The 22,229-nt window shown below is 42.1% G+C and overlaps 1 protein-coding gene and 1 pseudogene across 6 annotated transcripts in view; both read left to right on the forward strand.

Moving 5' to 3' along the window:
• The window catches only part of AUTS2 (activator of transcription and developmental regulator AUTS2), a 1,910,865-nt gene that overhangs the window by 1,072,680 nt on the left and 815,956 nt on the right, over window positions 1-22,229 (forward strand). The window lies entirely within an intron of this gene.
• LOC143981479 (proteasome subunit beta type-1 pseudogene) lies at window positions 3,993-4,652 on the forward strand (annotated as a pseudogene).

Below are 22,229 nucleotides of genomic sequence, written 5' to 3' on the forward strand. Positions count from 1 at the left end.
TTCAGGTGCATGGGAATCCATAATGCAATTACATTTACATACTAAAGGCAAAAAAACAACAATTGGCAGGTGACCTCTTGTGGAGATACATGAAAATCCATCTGAGTATGCTTTGCAAAAGTACTTTATTGAAATCTCCCCCTCTTGGGTTAACATAAATGTGATCCAGTGCCAGGAATCTCACCTTAGGTGTACCCTCCCCATGCACTACTGAGCTATATCTTCCAAGAGGTAGTGGGGGATCTTTCTGCTCAATGCTGACCATGTGATGATATATACAATGCCACAGTTCTAATTTAGTTTTACCTACATAATAAAAGCTGCATTGGCAGGATAATAAGTATACTACCCCGGGAGTACAGCAATTGACATAATGTTCGGGTTGGAAAGTTTCTTCATTAGGCAAAATTATGTTTTTACGTGTATCCATATACTGGCAATAGCCACAATGGCCACTAGGAAATGTTCCCTTGTATTTAGCTGTACTAGTACTTTCTCCTTTAAACTCACTGTGAACCAGTTTGTCACGTAATGATGAGGCCCTTCTATACGTAATTAAAGTCAGAATATAGTGATCAGTGCTGCTGGCTATAGCAGGGAAAACCCAACAGGCTGATTGTACAGAAGTTGATCGCTAGATCGACTTCTGTACAAGCAGCCTGCCCATACATTAAATAAAATTGGTTCAGTCCATGCCAAACTGGCAGAATTTTGAACCACGTATGGCAAGCTTAAAGGCAGAAGTTTTTTTTATCTTCATGCATTCTATGCATGTGTACTAAAACCTTCTGTGTACAGCAGCCTCCCCAGCACCCCTTAATTACTTACCTGAGCCCCATCTCTCTCCAGCAATGTCCACGAGTGTCTAAGTGATCCAGGACTCTCCTCCTGATTGGCTGAGACACAGCAGTGGTGCCATTGGCTCCCGTGGCTGTCATTCAGTCAGTTAGCCAATCAGGGGAGAGAGGGGGCAGGGCTGGGTCAGGGCTCCGTGTCTGAATAAACACACGGAGCTGTGACTCGGCTCAGGTTCCCCACATAGAAAGCTGCTTGCTGTGGGGGCACTCACCAGGAGGGAGGGGCCAGGAGCAAAGAAGAGGAGGATCTAGGCTGCTCTGTGCAAAGCCACGTGCACAGAGGAGGTAAGTATGAAATGCTTGTTATTTCAAAAAAATAAAAAATAAAGAAAACTACAATCACTTTAAATAAGATTTGTTTTATTTATTCTGCGGGTTGGAAAATGAAAATAAACTTCTGTTTGGTTGTTATGGGCAACAGCTACAATAAATATGTAACATTCTGCTATACAGATTATAAAAAATTAACATCGAACCCATGAGAAAATCCTCTTTGATCAATCATCCCTGCATAATCTTTTATTCCTTCAAATATAGGAAAAAGATGTATTTGATTTTCTGAGTGAAACCAAACACACTTTATTTTTGATTGCATCGCATCAGTCAGTTTTCATGCGGTGTTCTACCTACTGCACATGCTGATAACAGAACTGTTATCACAAGATCCCCAGAGATTAATGTATTTACTAACTTCTATGAGATATTGCATCAATACATTTTAACAGTCTCTGACAGAGACATAAAGGATCCATTAAATTAGATTCAAGTTTCTATTAAATTACTTGCAGAAACAGCCAGGCTCCTCTTATCTCCAGACAAAATTAACGGATGCTATTAGGGGCTCAGATTCAAGAAATGCTCCCCAGGAGGAAAGAGGCAACCTTGTAAAATGAGCCCATGGGAGAATTATGCTACACAGAGATATATTGGAAACCTGCTTGATATTTGTGTACTAAATAGTAAGTGTTGATCCCTACTTTTCTCCCCCAGCTTTTTGAAGATCGCATTACATGCATACATACCCTGATTATGGAAACTAGTTCCTAATTCAGAATACAGAGTGTATTATTAGATTTTTATGTGCTGTCTAAGCAGAGTCAACAAAAAGGCCTTTTTTAACCACTACAGATCCGCGCTATTGCCAAATGACGGCATCAGCGCGGACCTACATTTCCGGGACTACGTCTATTGACGTCGTCCCGGATACGAGCGGCCTGCGCGCCCCCTGAGGGGCGCGCGCGGCACGCTCTGTGATCGGCGAGTCCGTGAGACTCGCCTGATCACCGATCCGTGCAAGGGGTCGATCCCGACCCCTTATCACGTGATCAGCTGTCAGCCAATGACAGCTGATCATGTGATAGAACGGAGCCGGTAATCGGCTATTATTCCTCCTCGCGCTGACAGCGCGAGGAGAGAAAAAAAAAGCCGATCACCGGCGGCCGTGATCGGGACATCAGTCCCGATCACGGCCAGCAATACAGCTGACCACCTGCCCCCTGCCAGTGCCCACCTGCCCACCGCCGTGCCATCCTGAATAAAAGTAAGTGCCCCCCATCAGTGCCCCCCATCAGTGCCCATAGTGCCCACAGTGCCACCTACAATGCCACCCACAATGCCACCCACAGTGCCATCCAGCAGTGCCACCAACAGTGCCACCCACAGTGCCCACAATCTGCCTCAAAGGTGCTGCGACCCAGTGCCGCCCATCAGTGCCCAGCAGTGCCGCCCATCAGTGCCCAGCAGTGCCGCCCATCAGTGCCCAGCAGTGCCACCTATCAGAGCCACCTATCAGTGCCACCTATCAGTGCCCATCAGTCCCATCTATCAGTGGTACCTATCAGTGCCCATCCGTGCCACCCATCCGTGCCACTTATCCGTGCCACCCATCCATGCCATCTTATCTGTGCCCATCTTTGCCCATCAGTGCCGCCTTATCTGTGCCCATCGGTGCCGCCTTATCTGTGCCTATTAGTGCCGCCTTAACTATGCCTATCAGTGCCCACCAGTGCAGCCCATCAGTGCCCACCAATGCAGCCCATCAGTGCCCACCAATGCAGCCCATCAGTGCCCACCAATGCAGCCATCAGTGCCGCCTAATCAGCGCACTTCAATGAAGGAGAAAAATGACCCGTTTGCAAAATTTTATAACAAACTATTAAAACATGATTTATTTATTTTTATTTTTTTGCATCTTTTTTTGTTTGTTTAGCAAAAAATAAAACTCCGAGCTGTAACTAAATACCACCAAAAGAAAGCTCTATTTGTGGGGAAAAAATGATAAAAATTTCATTTGGGTACAGTGTTGTATGCCCGCGCAATTGTCATTCAAAGTGCATCAGCGCTGAAAGCTGAAAATTGGTCTGGGACTGAGGGGGGTTTAAGTGCCCAGTAAGCAAGTGGTTAATAAAAACAAAAATCTGTTTGAATAGAAACTTCACTATTATATTGGTAATGTGCACATACATTTGATCTCCTACAGCTATAGAAGCTTTTTACAGAATTAAAAGAGCAACATAAAAAATTTTCATACTTTACACTGATTTTATACATCACCCAAGTAGCATTAAAGCTGATCCAACCCTAACTCGATAACATTTATGGTATATTGATAAAAATAATTGTGTCCCCCTTTTCATATACTGTAATACAAGGATCACCTTTTTCATTAATTGAAATAAATAAATAAAAGCAGCCCATAAATCGATTTGTTTTCATTCAACCAGTAGGTTAAACAAAAAATAACAATAAAAAAAACCTTGATTACCCCCCGTAATCTACCTGGTGGTGGAACCCGAAGTGTAGAGGAAGGCCTCTCTTATAGCTCTGATTTAGGAGCCCCGGTAGAGTAACAGGGAATGCCAGAGCACAGAGTGACACATGTGCCTGATAAGACTTCTGCTGGAGAATGCTGATGTACATCAGGATACACCGAAGCAGCTGACTGGTGGCATGCTGGCAGAAGGGCAAGAACTGATGTCAAGCACACCTACGGCTGGCTCAGGTGCAGGTAGAAGAGCCAAGGCTCTGTCACCATCTTGGCAGTGAGACAGCAGAGCGGATTGTCTGGTATTAGATCACTTGTTGACTTTGTGTATCAAGATTTATATCTCTGAAGAGTCCCAGGCCAGGGAGCATATGTACAGGGGGATGGATTATCATTATATGGGGCCGGTGCAGCAGAGGTTCAGCCCCTACACATTCATTGGAGGTACCGAATTGGCTCTTGCTGTGGAAGATTTTGCACTTTTTCCTTCAGATACAAGGCTAAGTGAGGATTTTTCATTCCACAGCAGGAACACACCAAAATGCTACAAATTAACAGACAAAACTGTTCTTGGTTGTAATGGATTCTATTAAGACTGCCTCAACCTCACTATAATAATTAAGGCCAGATCAAAGATGAATAAGCATTCAAACAACAAGACCATGACCAGTAATGCAATTGCAGCAATTTTCTCTATTTAAGACACCTTTTTCCATATTATGTATACAATTTCATTGGAGGTCTGGATGAAGAAGATTTTTGATCCAGTAGGATCCTATCAGAGAGATGCATACAAAACTTATGGCTCTGCAAGTGCTATGCTCCAGCCCCTTCTGGACAATCAGATTGGCTGCAAGAACATCCAGAATGTGGAGCACCTTCCCTTGACAGTGGAGAAGGCTCTGCAACTTGTCAAAGATGCATTTATTTAGGCAGCTGAGAGAGATGTGTACATAGGGGATGCACTGAAAATTTCCATTGACACCAAGGATTGCATAAAACAGGAGTTGATCCCACTGAGAAAAGGTTAGATTGTGTCTTTTTAACCTCTAGCCGACCAGCCACTGCAGTTATACTGTGGCAGGTTGGCAGGGCTGTACAAATTTGTGTAGCTATAAATTTCTCCTTTAATACATCATAGCAGGCATGCCCCGAAGCCGATGCGCATGCCTGGAAGGCGCAATGTCCTCCGGACACACGCACTCGCTTGTGACAGAATGAGAATGGGGATGTGTGTGTGTAAACGCACAAATACTGGTTCTCTCAGGGGAGAGAAGACAGATTGTGTGTTCCTACTAAGTAGGAACACAGATCGTTCTCCTTCCCCAGGCAGTCCCATCCTCCCTACAGTTAGAACACGCCTAGGAAACACAGTTAACCCCTTGATCCCTAGTGTTAACCCCTTCCCTGCCACTGACATTTATACAGTAATCAGTGGTTATTTTTAGCTCTGATCGCTGTATAATTGTCAACGGTCCCAAAATAGTGTCCGATCTGTCTACTGCAATGTCGCAGTCCTGATAAAAATCATAGATTTTTATGGGCCTAAACTGATGAAGAATTTTTTTTTTTTTTAGATATTTAATATAGCAAAAATTACAAAATATTGTGTTTTTTTCTAAATTGACGCTATTTTGTTGTTTATACTGCAAAAAATAAAAACCACAGAGGTGATCAAATAACACCAAAAGAAAGCTCTATTTGTGGGAAAAAAGGATGTAAATTTTGTTTGGGTACAACATCGCACGACCACGCAATTGTCAGTTAAAGCGTCGCAGTGCTGTATTACAACAAATGGCCTGGTCAGGAAGGGGGGAATCCTTCTGGGGCTGAAGGGGTTCATAAGGAATTTAAACTTGTATGCTGGTCTTTTTTCCCTTTGATTTATACAAAAAAAAAAGAAGAGCCAAGGCAAGATTGGACAGTCCAGGTCAGCAACTAGCAGGCATAGGTGGCAGGCAGAAGAGTAGTCAGAAGTCAGGCTGGAGTCGATCACAACAAGGCAGATGAGCAGAGGAGTAAGGCAGAAATGTAGTCTAGAGTCAAGGCAGGGGTCGATGCAGGCAAAGTCAGGTCAGCAATGGAAGAGCAATACAGGAACAGATACACAGATGCTTCAGGAATGTAAAAGACCAAAGGGTACTGACACAAGAAACTAGTGCAATGTAAATAGCCCACTTGGAACCAATGCACACCTGCTAAATGGCCATGAACAGGGCTTACAGGAACCATGCACCAATGCACATGCATGCGTCTTTCTTGACACCCTCATTCACACGCTCAATAGGTGCACAGGAGGATCCTCCCCACTGAGAAAGAGAAAGTATTCTTCTAAAACCCCTTATGAGTCCAAGCATTTGGTCTTGTGACCACTGCTGAAGGGGAATTAGGTTTTTAGATAAGCCAATTCTCATTTTTAAAATGCCTAAGCTTGTAAAGTGATCATGTGATTAGCAATGGAGGGAACAACATGTTTTCTAAAGATATTATTCTTTACTTGTGAGTAGGGATGAGCTAAACACCCCCCCCCGGTTTGGTTCGCATCAGGACATTCAAACATGCAAAAAGTTTGTTCGAATGTGCAAACACCGTTAAAGTCTATGGGACAAAAAACGTGCTAATTTTAAAGGCTTAGGCCGCGTACACACGGGCGGACTGTCCGTCCAACTAAGTCCGTCAGACAATCCGACAGACAGTCCGTCCTACTTTTGAATGAACGGACTTGACCACACACGACGAACAGACAGTCCGCTGAAAGCTTGCGCGATGACGTGTACGGCACGTACGACGGGACTAGAAATACGACGTCCAATACACTGCAATGCAACCTTCGGCCGTGTAAATCCTTTCTGAGCATGCGCCATACTTAGTCCGTCGAACTAGCCTACTCACGAGCGGACTGTCCGCTGAAACCAAGTTTGGACGGACAATATTACGGAAATTCCGAAAGACTTAGTCCGCCAGACTGTCCGCTGAAAAAGTCCGCTGAAGCCCACACACGAGCGGATTGTCCGCTGAAACACGTTTCAGCGGACCAAGTCCGTCAGACAGTCCGCCCGTGTGTACGCGGCCTTATATGCAAGTTTTTGCCCTAGAAAATGTTTGGGGGCCCGGGTCTTGCCCCAAGAGACATGTATCAATGCAAAAAATAGTTTTAAATACTGATGTTTTTTTGGGAGCAGTGATTTTAAGAATGCTTAAAGTGAAACAATAAAAATGAAATATTCCTTTAAATATCGTGCCTGGGGGGTGTCTATAATATGCCTGTAAAGTGGTGCAGTTTTCCTGTGTTCAGAAAAATACCAAAGCAAAATTACATTTCTAAAGGAAAAAAAGTAATTTAAAACTGCTTGCGGCTGTAATGTATTGTCGGGTGCCGGAAATATAGATGAAAATCATTAAAAAAAATGGCATGGGTCCCCCCAGCCCATTACAAGGCTCTTTGGGTCTGGTATGGGGAATCCCGCAGCCAAATGTAAAAAACAAATGGTGTGGGGGGGCCCCCAGGCACTATTTACTCTGAATAGAAGTATATATATTATACGGCATGCCCTATATACTCTGCAGAAAATTAGGCCTTAGGTGTTGGTGGTGCCAGAACACTGTAACCCCTCACAGTTACTCTTGTTGGGCGCAGGAACAGGCCCTGCTGTTAAATATTATTTCAAAAATTTTAATTACATGTCCATGTTAAACAAAGGTAGAAAAATTTGGCCTTGGTTGGCGGTGGTGCCACAACACTGTAACCCCTCATAGATACTCTTGTTGGGCGCAGGAACAGCCCTGCTGTGAAATATTGGATCAAAAATTGCAATTACAATACAGTGCAGCCGTAGTGCGGTTGCTATTACTTTTCTGGTGGTGCAAAACAAAATATACATCATGTCTGGAAGTCCACCGAGGAGAGGCAGAAAGGCCACTAAAAGAGGGCACGCGGGCTCTGTGTCTACAGTCAAGAGTGCTGGTCGTGGACATGGTGCATATTCTGCAGGTGGCCGTGAGGCACACTTGTCCTATTTCTCTGCTGCTGGCCCTGTTATTGAGCCAGAACATGCAGAAGAGTTGGTGGAGTGGATAACAAAGCCGTCCTCATCCTCCTCATCCTCTGTCACCCAGGCTCAGAGTAGTTTACTTTCCTGTACAGCTGCCAAAGCGGCCTATTCCACTGGCTCCTTGTCCACAGTCACTCCTTCCGTAGCCCGACCATCAGGCATGGAGGAGTCTATTCGACCACAGTGCCGGGTACATGCTGCTGGAGGATACGCAGCGATTTGAAGGCTCTGATGTTGGTTCCCAGGTTGAGAAAGGGAGTAATGTGAGCATAGAGATGGGGTCTCCAAGAAGGACAAGAAACTGGCAGTCATGTTCCCCCAGCTGCAGAATATTGCCAAGTTTGCTCCAGTGATGAGGAGGGAGGGGATTATGAGGTAACTAACTGTACTTGAGTGCCTGAGAGAAGAGAGGAGGAAGAGGAGGATGAAGCACAACTCCGAGGCAGGATGTCCTCTAGGGGGCAGCTTAAGGGCAGCCACCCTATTGCATTACACCAAAGAGCTTCACAGGTGCAGGGTGCTGCGGACTCCCTGCTGACTTTTAAAAGTCCCTTGGTGTGAGCCTTTTTGGACACGTGTGCAGCAGATTGCACTGTTGCTGTTTGCAACCTATGTCTGAAAAGGATTAAGCATGGCCAGAACAGCAGCCGCTTGGGCACCACATGCTTGACCATACATATGATGAACTCCCATGCAGTTTGTTTCCCGTATACTATATTTGAGATTTAATATCTTTCAGATATGATGTGGGTTAAATGAGAGTTCTTTGACCACGGGTGAAAGCTTTAACACAATAACAACATTTATTGGTGAGTAGTTGAAAGTCTAATACACAACCATCTATATTTAGTCTACAAAAAGAAAGAAAATATTTGGTTAAAATAAGAGAATTACATAAAGGAATACAGAGCATATTCCTTAAAACATTAATTTACAAACATATTTAATTACAGGTATACTGCAGACCTTTCCCATAACTACCATTTGCACCAAGGTTCCATTCTGCTGGCTGCTCTCCCATAAAAGTGTGTGTTTCCCTCCCATTTAGTTTGTGTATCTCATTACAGGCTGATGCCATTATGCTAGCAGTATACCACCATCTGATTTTAGCAGGCAAATGTCCCTACCCCAGTTGCTAAACTGTAAAATGAAATTTGGTCCCAGCCATCCACATGCTCAGTGTCTGAATGCTAGCACTGCAACTGCTGCCTTTTCAACTGGTAGACTCTGCCCCCTTTCATGAATTTGTGGAATCTGCTTTACCTCAGTTGCATGTTGCAAAATGCCATTTCTTTTCACATAATGCCATTTCGGCTCTCTACCGCATGTGGAAGGCATTGTTTTTATCTCATTGGACAGGGCGGTCAAGGTGTATATTACTGCTGACTCATGGTCTAGCAGGCATGGGCAGGGATGTGACCTTTCCGTCATGGTGCACTAGGTAACTCTGCTGGCAGCTGACCCATGTTCCATATTTGGCACACGTCCTGAATTTGGTGGTGCAGCGGTTCTTGAGCATGTACCTAGGCTCACAAGATCTCCTGAGGCAGGCCAGAAAAGTCTGTGGTCATTTCTGCCAGTCATACAATGCCCATGCTTGGCTGGCTGACATTCAAAGGCAATGCAACCTGTCCACCAACCGCCTCATTTGTGACATGTCCACCAGGTGGAACTCAATGTTGGCAATGCTGCAGGGGTTGCACATGCAGCAGAAGGCCATCAATGAGTACCTGTGAGAACTAGGACAGGGTCAGGAGAACTTGGCTTCTTTTCACCACGCCAGTGGCTACTGATCAAGTATGCATGCACTGTCCTGTCACCATTTGAGTAGGCCGCAAGGAAGGTGAGGCGTGACAATGCATGCATCAGGGATACTGTCCCTCTTGTCTTCATGTTGCAGCACACGCTTCATGGAATAATGTACAGGGCAATTGAGGCAGGACAGCGGGAAGAAGAGGAGGACTTACTTACCTCTCAAGGCCCCCTTTATCCAGATAGTATTCCTGCGGGCCTGCAAAACACACAGGAAGAAGAGGAGGAGGAAGAGGATTGTGTCAGCAGGGACATTGAGGATAAGACTCAGCAGCAGTTATCAAGGGATGGTTTTCAGTCCCCAGAAACCCAAGGAGTTGTACGTGTTTGGGAGGAGGTTGTTACAGATCATGTGATCCTTAGTGACCCAAAGGACTCAGAATGATCTGCCTCTGCAAACTTATGCTGCATGGTCTCCCTGATTATGCAAGGCCTTCGAAAGGACACAAGGATTTGTGGTATCAAAGAGAGGGATCATTACTGGCTGGCAACCATTCTTGAGCCACGTTACAGGGGTAAGATTGCAGAACTCACCCTGCCTTTGCAGAGGGAGCAGAGGATGAAACATCTTCAGGAGGCCTTGAAGAAAGGTTTGTGCAATGCATTTCCAGACCCTGGGAGGTTACAATTTCCTGGTGTTGGGCAATGTGTTGCTGAGGCTTTGCTCAGTCAGAGGAAGAATGGTGGAGAAGGTGGCTGGCTGCCCGATGCCTTTAGATCATTTTTCAGTCCTCAGGGCCAAGTTACGATTGATTCAAGCAACCATTGTTAGTGTCTGCATGACATGGTTCAGGTATCTAGGGGTAAGAGCAGACTTGGAGACCTTTCCAAAAGAGCATCCACTGGGTTACTGTGTCTTGAGGATGGACCACTGGCCAGAATTAGCTCAATATGCAATTGAGCTACTGGCCTGTCCTGCATCCAGCGTTCTTTCTATATGCACATTCAGTGCTGCTGGAGGGTTTGTAATGGATCATAGAGTGCGCCTGTCCACAGACTCCGTTGATAGGCTCACATTCATAAAAATGAATCAGTCTTGGATCAGCAGCAGCTATCATGCACCAAATGCTAATGTAACTGATTGATTTTTCTATGGCTGTGGGATCCCTTGAAGACTGCCTATGCTGAGTGACTATCCTACTCCTCGTCAATCTTGATGATGTTAGCTTCCAACAATATTTTTGGTTTAGGGCACCACCACCACCACTGCCTAAGGCCACATTTTTCTGTCCCTGTTTAACAGGGGCATGTAATTACATTTTTTGATCTAATATTTCACAGCAGGGCCTGTTCCTGTGCCCAACAAGAGTATCTGTGTGTGGTTACAGTGTTTTGAAACCATCACCAAAGACCCAATTTTTCTGCCCCTGCCCCGGCAGCAGAAAGTGTGTGCCCCACAGCCACCTGCAGAGGATGTACCATGTCCATGACTAGCATTGTTGACTGTAGACACAGAGTCTGCTTGCCCTCTTTTAGTGGCCTATGAATGTCTGCCTCTCCTTGGTGGCCCTTTGGACATGATGGGTATTTTGTTTTGCAAAAATACACTACACTTTATTGTGTACTGTGTACACCACCAGAAAAGTAATAGCAACTGTATTATGGCTGCACTGTATTGCACTGTAGATACAGGCTACGATGGATGCTGCAGAGTATATATATATATATATATATATATATATATATATATATATATATATATATATATATATATATATAATATTAGACTCACTGTGTATATATATATATATATATATATATATATATATATATATATATATATATATATATATTAAATACACTAGCTGAGGTAGATTAGAAATAATACACCACAGAATGCACTGTAGAATATGTAGAATATACATCTAGGCTACACTGAGTGGATGCTGCAGAATATATAAATATAAATGTTAAATGCACTGCCACTAACTGAATAACCTACCTGCCTAATCTAAATCACACTATCTCTCCGTCCACACCAACAACACTACACAGGGCCTCCATGTAGGCAGCCTTATATAGTGTTGGGCGTGGACTTAGTCCCCCTGAGTCATGATTGGCCAAAGGCACCCTGCCTTTGGCCAATTATGGCTCTATTAGTAGAGGGCACTGGGATTGGCCAAAGCATGCAGGTCAGGTGCATGCTTTGGCCAATCATCTAACAGCAATGCACTGTGATCTTGCAGTGCATTATGGGGTGTTCCGGGGATGCTCAAATTTCCCATGAATGCCCCATAATGTTTGTTCTTTGGCGAACGGGCAAACACCCAATGTTCGAGACAAACTCATGGTCAACCCGAACATCAAGCTCATCCCTACTTGTGAGAACAATCAAAATTGTTAACATAAATTAAAATGCTATGCATGCAGCTTTCATTCTGATTTCCTATTCAAATTTACTGTACATTACACAAACCTATATATCAGCATACAGTTTTGATGTTGCTGTCTGTTCAGCTTGTAATATTCATGTCTTCTCCCATCGAGACTGAATTAAAAGAATGGGTACATATGCCAAGCAAGCAACGAACAGTTATCAGAAAGATCAGTCATGGCAGCCTACTTCGTACTGTACATACATTTTTAGTTGGTTTCTTCATTAAAACAGGACAAATTCTAATAACTGTGTTAAAATGAGTCAGCAGCAAGGTTTTCCCTTTTGTTCTGATGTCTGTGGGGTGATGCACAACAGGCTCAAACAAGCATTGTTCAGGAAAAAAATAATTGATCATTATGATGTTCCTTTGGACATTTACTATCTGCCAGGAACTCCTCATCCTTTCTATATTATCCTGATTAGGAATGCTCATGCTGCTAGAGCACTCCTGTTTAGGGGAGATACTGGTTCAAGTGACATCATTAGATGATTGGATGGCACCTGTTATCTAAAATCTATGGGCCTGGATAAAGGGGGGTGCATATTAGACAAAAATTGGAAGAAGAATTCAGAACGAGAAACGATCGTTTGATTTTGGTATAGTGCGTGCACAACTTGAGACATCCGATTCTGACTTTGCAAACAAAAAATTCTGAAGGGACAAATGCCAAGATTGTTCTTGTACTCTATTTGAACAAAACAAATTATTTTATTTTAATGTGTACTGTTTTTGTATAGTTTTTATGCAAGAAAAATCAAATATGAAATATTGCTCAGAAAAATAACAAAAAAATCCTTTGTCGTACGAGATTGTTAATACATAATTTCTATCCTTGGTTCCGACTTGCTGTGAAACATCAAGAAAATTTAAAGAAAAATTCCAAACGAGGCACGATCGTTAGATTTTTGTATAGTATGTACACAACTTTTAACATTCGATTCTGACCTTGCAGATAAAAAATTCTACAGGGCCAAGCACCAACATTTTTCTTGTATGTGTACAGAACTAATGATTTTTGTTTAATGTGTACTGTTTTCATATGGTTTTCATACAAAAATAAAAATCAGATACGAAAGACTGTACAAGACTGCGCACGATCAGTAAGAATAAATAGCAAAAAAAATTGCTTTTGTCATGCGAGATTTTTTTGTACATTATTTCTATCCTTGGTTCTGACTTGCTGTGAAACATCAATAAAATTGGAAGAAAAATTCAGTACGAGGCACGATCATTTGATTTTCATATAGTGCGTACATAACTTTCGACATCCGATTCTGACTTTGCAAAAAAATTCTGAAGGGACAAACGCCAACAATTTTCTCGTATGTGTACAGAACTAATGATTTTCATTTAATGTGTACTGTTTTCGTACGGTTTTCATACAGGAAAAATCAGCCTTTGTGGTGCGAGATCTTTCGTACATTATTTCTGTCCTTGGTTCCAACTTGCTGTGAAACATCGAGGAAAACCGGACAATTGTTCACCCAATGTGCACACGCTTTGAGGGTCCTAATGCAGATATTATTCTGGTAATCAATTGTCACCTCAAATAATATGTCTGTTCATTTTTTTAGTCAGTGTCAGCATTATGTGAGTTATCAGTCTCAGATAACCGTCTAAGATAAGTTCCCAGCAAGCCAAGAAGATAAACATAAATAGCAGCCCTTCGTGAGCAATAGCTGACACGGTTTTGATCCATTAGTATCTGTACACCACAGTTAGGTTTGTCAACCTGCCAGGCAAAGCCAGGATTAAGGAAACAAAGGTCTTTATAGCTAGATGTAAGGAGCAGCAAAATGTGTGAACTTTTATTGTGTCTGGATCAAAATCGTCTTTTTTGTTTTAGCTTTGGTGTTAGGAGCCTTGTATAACCTCATCTTCAGACAGTGGAAAAAAATTTAAATTCATGAGCAGTCTGGAAAAGGAACTCCCCCCCCTCCCTTTGAATTGCTAGTGGATGACAAATAGCTACTACTTTCCACTCCATTTCACCAGGCACAGCTACCTTTCTATCCTCCTGAGGTTTGTGACCTTTCCATCGATGTCATTTGCAGTTCCCCTCAGTCCCCTCCTGGTGCCCCAAGGGAGCTGTAATGGACTCACTTTAATTGCCTGTTGAAGGACAGAAGCAGTTCCTTGCAGGCTGATTGGTGATCCCCCTGTGAGTACAGCTGTCCTGGTCAGTGAAAAGATTGCTCTGACACACACAAACATTTTGGCTCAGTGCTCAATACATTTCGCACAGCATGTACATAATCACTGCTCTGGCTTTGGTGGTTTCCTGTCTGCCCACTCTGCACTGTGGCTTTATTTGTTAGCTGTGTGACTCACAGGAGAGAGACTATCCATGCTAATCCCCTAGTGGGTTGCTGTAGTTGAGATAGAAGATACCCCACAGAGTGCTGTATAATTCTGAAATTTAGAAAGTCAATCTTCTATGGGGTTTTTTTTGCGATTGCACCTGAGACTGCAGTATGGTTCTACCTTCTGCATGCCAAACTCTCCGCACGGTTTATTTACGTTGTTTTATTATGTCTTTTAAACGCTAAAAGGTGCTCGTGGGATCCTGTGCATAAATATATCAAATGATGCAATAAAACAAATGATTTGCAGTTTTAAAATGGGAACACATTTTAGATAAAATAAATTTTAAATGTCAACGTGTGTACAATAAAGTGTCTCAATTAGGGATGCCTTATATGTGATAAACATGTAAATGATACAAAACACATAGGATGAGATATGTTAAATAAATGGCAACATTTACAAAAAAACAGTGCAGAAGACAGCAGTGACAAATGCTTACTTTCATTGTTTTTAAACTGCCCTAGAAAAATTACATAATTTATTGCTACCAGAAACATGATGAGTTTTTGGTCCCTTTTTCCATGAAGTTATTCCCATTTTATATTTCACTTAGGAGTCCTCATTCAATATATCTGGGAATTCTTTAATCCTCTACCTTTCCAGGAACATGAGCCCTTCTTTATCAAACCCTCTTTTTGGTATTGCAGTAACCAATTAGATTAACCACTTAAGGAACGGAAGATTTTCCCCCTTAATGACCAGGTAATTTTTTTTGCGATACAGCACTGCATTGCTTTACATGACAATTGCGTTGTCGTGCGATGATGTACCCAAACAAAATTGGGTCCTTTTTTTTCCTCCCTCAAATAGAGATTTATTTTGTTTGTATTTGAGCACCTCTGTTTTTTTTTTTTTTTTTTGCGCTATAAACAAGAAAAGACTGACTATTAAAAAATATATATTTTTTACTTTTTTGCTATAATAAATACACAAAAAAAGTCTTCATCAGTTTAGGCCAATATGTATTCTTCGACATATTTGTGGTAAGAAAAATCACAACACGCGTATATTAATTGGTTTGCGCAAAAGTTATAGCGTCTACAAAATTGTGTTTTTTAGCAGGACTGCGAAATTGCTGCGGACAGATTGGACACTTTTGACACTTTTTTGGACCACTGACATTTATACAGCAATCAGTGCTATATAAATACACTGATTACTGTATAAATGACATTGGCAGGGCAGGGGGTTAACAATAGTGGTGATCACAGGGTTAAATGTGTTCCCTGGGAGGTGTTTCTAACTGTGGGTGGAATTTACTGACTGGAGGAGGAGAGAGATTGCCGTTCCTGATCACTAGGACCAGACGATCACTCTCTACTCCCCTGTTAGAACGGGGATCTGTTTGTTTACATTGACAGATCCTGATTTTGTGGAGCGATCGCAGGTGGCCGGGGGTCATCGCAGCCTCCATCCACGTGCATTGGATCCCTCACCATGCAGTGCGCGCTGATGTACACCTAAGACAATTTGCGGGAATGAGCTGACCTGCCGCAGTATAATGACCGCGGCTAATGGGCAAATGGTTAAAGTGACAGCAATTCTTTTTTTTTTATCTTAAAGTGGATGTTAACCCACCAAAATAAAATTGTCTTATCCCATCTGTACCATAATAACAAGTGCCCCTGTATCTGTGTTATGTAAAAACTCTGCCAATCTGTACCTATATGAGCTCCACCCCCAGCGCTTGGCTGACTCCCAGGCTGTTTTCACTTTCTGGCTCACAGCTCCAGTGGGCAGGGCTGAGTACTCCCACTGATGTCAGCCGGGGAGGTGAGGGAGAGAGGAGAGAAGAGAGAAGAGAGAAGAGAGAGAGAGCCGAAAGTCAGCTGAGTGCTGGGAGCCATGCTTATATAGGTACAGAGCGAAGATTTTTTACATTACACAGACATAGGCACACTTGTTTTTATGGTGCAGAGGGAATGAGATGATTTAGTTGCAGTTATTCAAGCAAAAGGAGTGGGGGGGGGGGGGGCATTCCCTGGTACGAGCAGACAGACAGGGAGGGAAGGTGGAGGAGGAAAGAAGAGTCACAGAAGACAGATAATAGGGCCACGGATGATGGAGGCACATACTCTGAACACCGTGTCAGGGCTCAGCAGCCATGATACATTGTGGTCAGTTTGCAGAGGGGAGGGTATAGCCAGGCAGGATCAGACAGGTTTTTAGGTGATACGGGGCCAAATTACACAGCACATATGTGCTGTATAACATGCCTTAAAGAACCAGGATATGTTTTAGTTTTTTTTGGGTTAAAGAACACTTTAGAGGGGATGTAAACCCTCACATATACCCAGTGAAATGAACATCCTCAGATGAATCAAATCTCCCTACATAAGTTTTACATTTACATCTGCTGTCTTCAGGTTTCTACACTCTTTAGAAAGTGCATATTGTGTTAGAAATTTTTCTTCCTGTTCCAGCTGTGAGTGTGGAGTCTGGACATACACTGTGTGTGAGCTGATTGGAGGAAAGGCACCCACATCCACATAGGCAGAGGAACAAAGAAACTTGCAGAGCTGTGCTGTGAAAAGACAAGATCTCTGCTTATCTTTCTCTGTTACCTCCCCGGCACAAATTTCCAGCTGCTTTTACCTCATGTGTTGGCACACTTGTCATAAGCTATCATGCTGATAACAGAGGAACAAAGCAGCAGAAAGACATGGGACTCAGGGCTTTGAAGTAAACACTACAGAGATATGTCCAGGTCAGATTTCATGAATGGGGTTTACATCCAATTTAAAGTGGAAGTAAACGCTTTGTTTAAAGTTGTACCTACATGTAAACCTATAATAAGGCTTACCTGTAGCTACAGTGAATATCTCCTAAACATGTACTGTTTAGGATATATTCACTCTGCATGCAGACAGTGATGCCACCAGTGCATGCACTCTGAATGGATGGTATAACCGTGCCGTCCCTTCAAAGCTCTGTGCTGCAGTCCATGACTCCCATGCGTCATTGCTGTGCAGCCAATCAGACGGCCAGAGGACATGAACCCGGAAGGAAGACCGGGTGAAGATGGACACGCCTGTCAGCGGTGACAACACAGTGCTTGAAGGCTATGCAATGCATACTAGCACATTATGCCTTTACCTTGCAGGGTTAAATAAAAAATAATAAATTGGTGCAGTTTAATACCACTTTAATGCATTCCTTGCATTAAGGTAAAACATGTTTAGGCATAAGAATCCCCCCTCAGCCTCCTCCCTCTTTATCTACCTGTGCCCTCATTGGATCCAGTGCTGCGTCTGTCTGCACTTCCTGGTCTCACTGGCTTCTCAAAGCTGGAGACGAGGGAGCAGAGGAAGGACCAAATGCTGCTGTCTGTGTTAATAGATGCAGACAGCAAGGCTCGGGAACAAGCCCACACGAGTGCCCTCATAGAAAGGTGCTTTGTATGGGGGTAATCGCTGGAAGGGAGGAGCCAGGAGCACCGGCTGGGAACCCTAAGGAGGAGGTTTGGGGCCACTTCATTGCACAGAGCAGGTAACTATAAACGTGTCTGTTATTTAACAAAACAAAACATTTACAATCACTTTAAGACTGTATTCTTAATGAGATTTTCCAGTGTAAGTGTGACTGATTAATGTACGCAGTTAAAACTCATGGACAAACAAACAAATGCTGTTTTCTCAGTTTGTTGACACTGTGATAAATTAATCCTTTATGAGAATGAGGTCTTGTCCATGTGAACAGCACATATACTGTATGTGTTAATAAGCACTGTACCAAAATAAGTGTAATGCTTAAAATTTTAACTATTGCATGCTCCTACATGCTGCACTAAATAAGCAAGTACAGGCAGTTTTATTTGACTTTATTGTGTAGGAAATATTTAAGGACTCATTTAAGCTGGCCATACATGGTTGAATTTCAAAAGAATTTTCTTTTGAAAATCAGAAAATGTGTGCATTTTGTGATCAGATGATGCCACCATTGATTTCGAAATTCGGCTAACCTAGCCTTCAATTTCACCTCATGTTGCTACAGACATTTTTTTTTGGTGACTGGGAATCTTCATTTCTTTCCGGGAATTTTATTTTCTTGCACATTTCTTTTTCAATTACATTTCTCACATAATTCTCCCATTATTGATTAGAAAATCGTTCGTTTTTAAAAAAAAATCTAACATGATTTGTTGCACTGCACTATGAAGGTATAAAAAGGTGCACTGCTGACACATGCTAGACTGGATATTGTATGGCAAGAACAACTTGTGGGTCAGCTTAGAGACTGCCCTTATCTCTCTCCCCCCTATTTTCTTTACCCTGGACCCACCCATGAGATTTACCCATCCTCTTACTACCCTCACAATTGGTTTACCCCCCCCCCCCCTTTATGAGTGCGGAATGCACTATTTTAAAATACTTAATTTTCCTCATATATAGATCCCATGACTCCTGCCCTAGGAAACCCAGTTTTGACATGTGACGTCCTAAAGTAGTGGAGGAGGAGCCCTTCCCCTATCTCCATCACTTGTGAGATGGTTGGGTAGAATCCCTCGTGGTTATGGAACTGGATCGCTGATGCCATTGAATTAAAGAAAAACGTACTATGCTACAATTCTGGCGGCCCTGCCCCCTGATCTCCCCCTTTTAGATGCAAATCTTTACAATATAGTAAATGAACGTGTGACTAGCTTTTGCATCTCAGGAACACCTAAATTATCTTCCTCTCCAGGTTCCCAGGTTTTTGAAGCACCAAGAAAGGCTTTCTCCATTTCTTCATTATAGTTGACAGAACAGTAAAATCCAGACTTTGGAGATCTAACCTCCTTCCTTCAAGGAATGGGTAACCTACCTGCAGTACATGAATGAACTGGCTGCCCAACCACATGACAAATTTGACCAAAATGTTTCTTCTTTGAGTATTGAATCCATTATATGAGTTCTGACCACTTCAGAAGCCTTTTATAATATTACTGACTTTTATTTCATAAACTTGGCTTGGGGGCTATTCCTGTAAGTAGCTATCCCATCTCTCCCTCTGTTATAATTATCTTCTCTATCTACCTATGTATGCATTTTTATTCTCTGGGGGGTCTGTCCTGCATGAGACCTTTGCCCTTAATACTCAGGATATTTAAATGCTTTCTACCCATACTCAGGTCCACCCCTATGTTTTTGTACTGCAAATTAAACTTTTACTATTAAAAAAAAAAACGTAGTTTTCAGAGAAAGGAAACATTGTGAAGTATAGAATAAACAGGTAAAACAGTTCATATATTCATTTAACCTGTGTATTGACCTAGTTGTTTTGAACTCTGTTTTAACCATATTAAATGTCTATTCGTATGGAACACCAATTCTTGAACCTGAATTAGTATTACAGCTTGTTATATAAGTGAAAAGAGCACCCATTCAATGATATGTTTTATTTTTCTGTGATGGAGAACTGTATTTTGGTAACAATCCATGAGCACAAAACAATATAGTATTCCAATATTTTCTACTTACACAAGGCTGCCCTTTTGTGATCTGAAGATATTACACTGTTCTGTTCAACTGCTATGTTTTGTTCCAACTACATAGCAAATTGTTTTGTGGAAGCCAGTAAGTATCATAGCTATCCCTAAAGCAGACATGAAGATATTATAAATTATTTCTTCCTGACCAAAAAGTTTAGAGACAAACTTTTGACATTACTTAAAGCTTAGGAGGATAAGTATACTAATAATAAGCAGGCTAGCAAATAACATCCACTCTGTCAACTCTAAAAAAGGGTAGAAGTAGAAGTCTGAAAAAACAGAAATATGAAATATAAATTCCAATAAGCAGTCATCTGACCCCAATTACCCCACCTACAGAGTTTTTCTGCAAAATGGGGGGCATGGCTCAATTGTAAGTATCTTCCTAGTGCTGTAACATTCCTCTTGAGCTTGACAGGCAGAATTCAGTCAGGAGCCACTAACAATCAGGATCTGCAGTGTGATGTTACAGGGATGCGCACTTGGGTGACATTTCAAGTCACGCTCACTTGTTGACAAAGGAGCGCGACTTGAAACGTCACCCAAGTGCGCGTGCTCACAAAACGCGTCCTTCACTGATGACGACATCCCCTGGAGCCGGCTGAATGCTGTGTCCCAAGCCTCGTTTTGAGGGCGTCCTTCTGCAAGCCAGCATTTCTAACGTTTGGAAGCATAACAACTAAAGAACAGCTTGATCAGATGGCCATATTCCATTTCGTGGAAAACGTCCATGAAACTTTTATACAATGCCTGCCATTCTTCTTTTACATGGGAGTGCACATTTTGTTGTTTAATAAATTTGGTATTCTAACTGCTGCACCCAGAGGCACCTCTCCACTTGTTTATTCATGCAATAATACTCAACCTTCAATAGGGGAATAAAAAAAAAACACTTTCTATTGCTAGGGTAACACTCTGTTTTATTGGCTGATATTTTCACAAATATGTTCTTATGGTTTGATGCAAATCATGAGTTCTCAAAATACTTTTATAAGATAAAACTTATGAACCACCATAGGAATATGTTGGAGTGTCACATGAATAAATTCAGGAATACGTTGGAGTGTCACATGAATGATTTCTAAAGTTTGATTTAGTTTTCATTTAATTGTTAAGTTAATTTTAGAAAGTCACACATACACACACAAAAAAACTTTGAACAAGTTATTTTATTAGTTTCACAACAAATGTGTTTTGTTGGTACTGAGTCTTATTGCATTAGAGTATAAGAGGGGTGCTTAACCACTTTCAGACCGGACCATTTTGCTGGTAAATGACCAGAGGTCTTTTTACACTTTGGCACTGCGCTGCTTTAACTGGTAATTGCGCGGTCATGCAATGTTGTACCCAAACAAAATTTGCGTCCTTTTCTTCCCACAAATAGAGCTTTCTTTTGATGGTATTTGATTGCCTCTGCGATTTTTATTTTTTGCGATATAAACGTAAAAAGACCGCAAATTTTGAAAAAAAATGATATTTTCTACTTTTTGTTATTAGAAAAATCCAATAAACTCAATTTTAGTCATACATTTAGGCCAAAATGTATTCAGCCACATGTCTTTGGTAAAAAAAAAGTCAATAATTGTATATTTATTGGTTTGCGCAAAAGTTGTCACATCTACAAACTAAGGTACGTTTTCTGCAATTTACGCAGCTTTTAGTTTACGACTGCCTATCTCATTTCTTGAGGTGCTAAAATGGCAGGGCAGTACAAAACCCCCCCAAATGACCCCATTTTGGAAAGTAGACACCCCAAGGAAACTGATAAGAGGCATGTTGAGCCCATTGAATATTTTATTTTTTTGCCTCAAGCGATTGAATAATGACAAAAAAAAAATTTTTTTTTTTTTTTTACACAAAGTTGTTACTAAATGATATATTGCTCACACATGCTATGGGCGTATGTGAAATGACACCCCAAAATAAATTCTGCTGCTTCTCCTGAGTACGGGGATACCACATATGTGGGACTTTTTGGGAGCCTAGCCGCGTACGGGGCCCCGAAAACCAAGCACCGCCTTCAGGCTTTCTAAGGGCGTAAATTTTTGAGTTCACTTCTCACTACCTATTACAGTTTTGAAGGCCATAAAATGCCAAGATGGCACAAAACCCCCACAAATGACCCCATTTTAGAAAGTAGACACCCCAAGCTATTTGCTGAGAGGCATGTTGAGTCCATGGAATATTTTATATTTTGCCACAAGTTGCGGGAAAATTACAAACTTTTTTTTTTTTTTTTTTTTTTTCACAAAGTTGTCACTAAATGATATATTGCTCACGCATGCCATGGGCATATGTGAAATGACACCCCAAAATAAATTCTGCTGCTTCTCCTGAGTACGGGGATACCACATATGTGGGACTTTTTGGGAGCCTAGCCGCGTACGGGGCCCCGAAAACCAAGCACCGCCTTCAGGCTTTCTAAGGGCGTTACAGTTTTGAAGGCCATAAAATGCCAAGATGGCACAAACCCCCCCCCAAATGACCCCATTTTGGAAAGTAGACACCCCTAAATTTAGGGGTACACTA

This window comes from Lithobates pipiens, unplaced genomic scaffold, assembly GCF_037356315.1.
Source record: "Lithobates pipiens isolate NorthernLeopardFrog02 unplaced genomic scaffold, aLitPip1_a1.2 Scaffold_16, whole genome shotgun sequence".
Taxonomy (NCBI): Eukaryota; Metazoa; Chordata; class Amphibia; order Anura; family Ranidae; genus Lithobates; species Lithobates pipiens.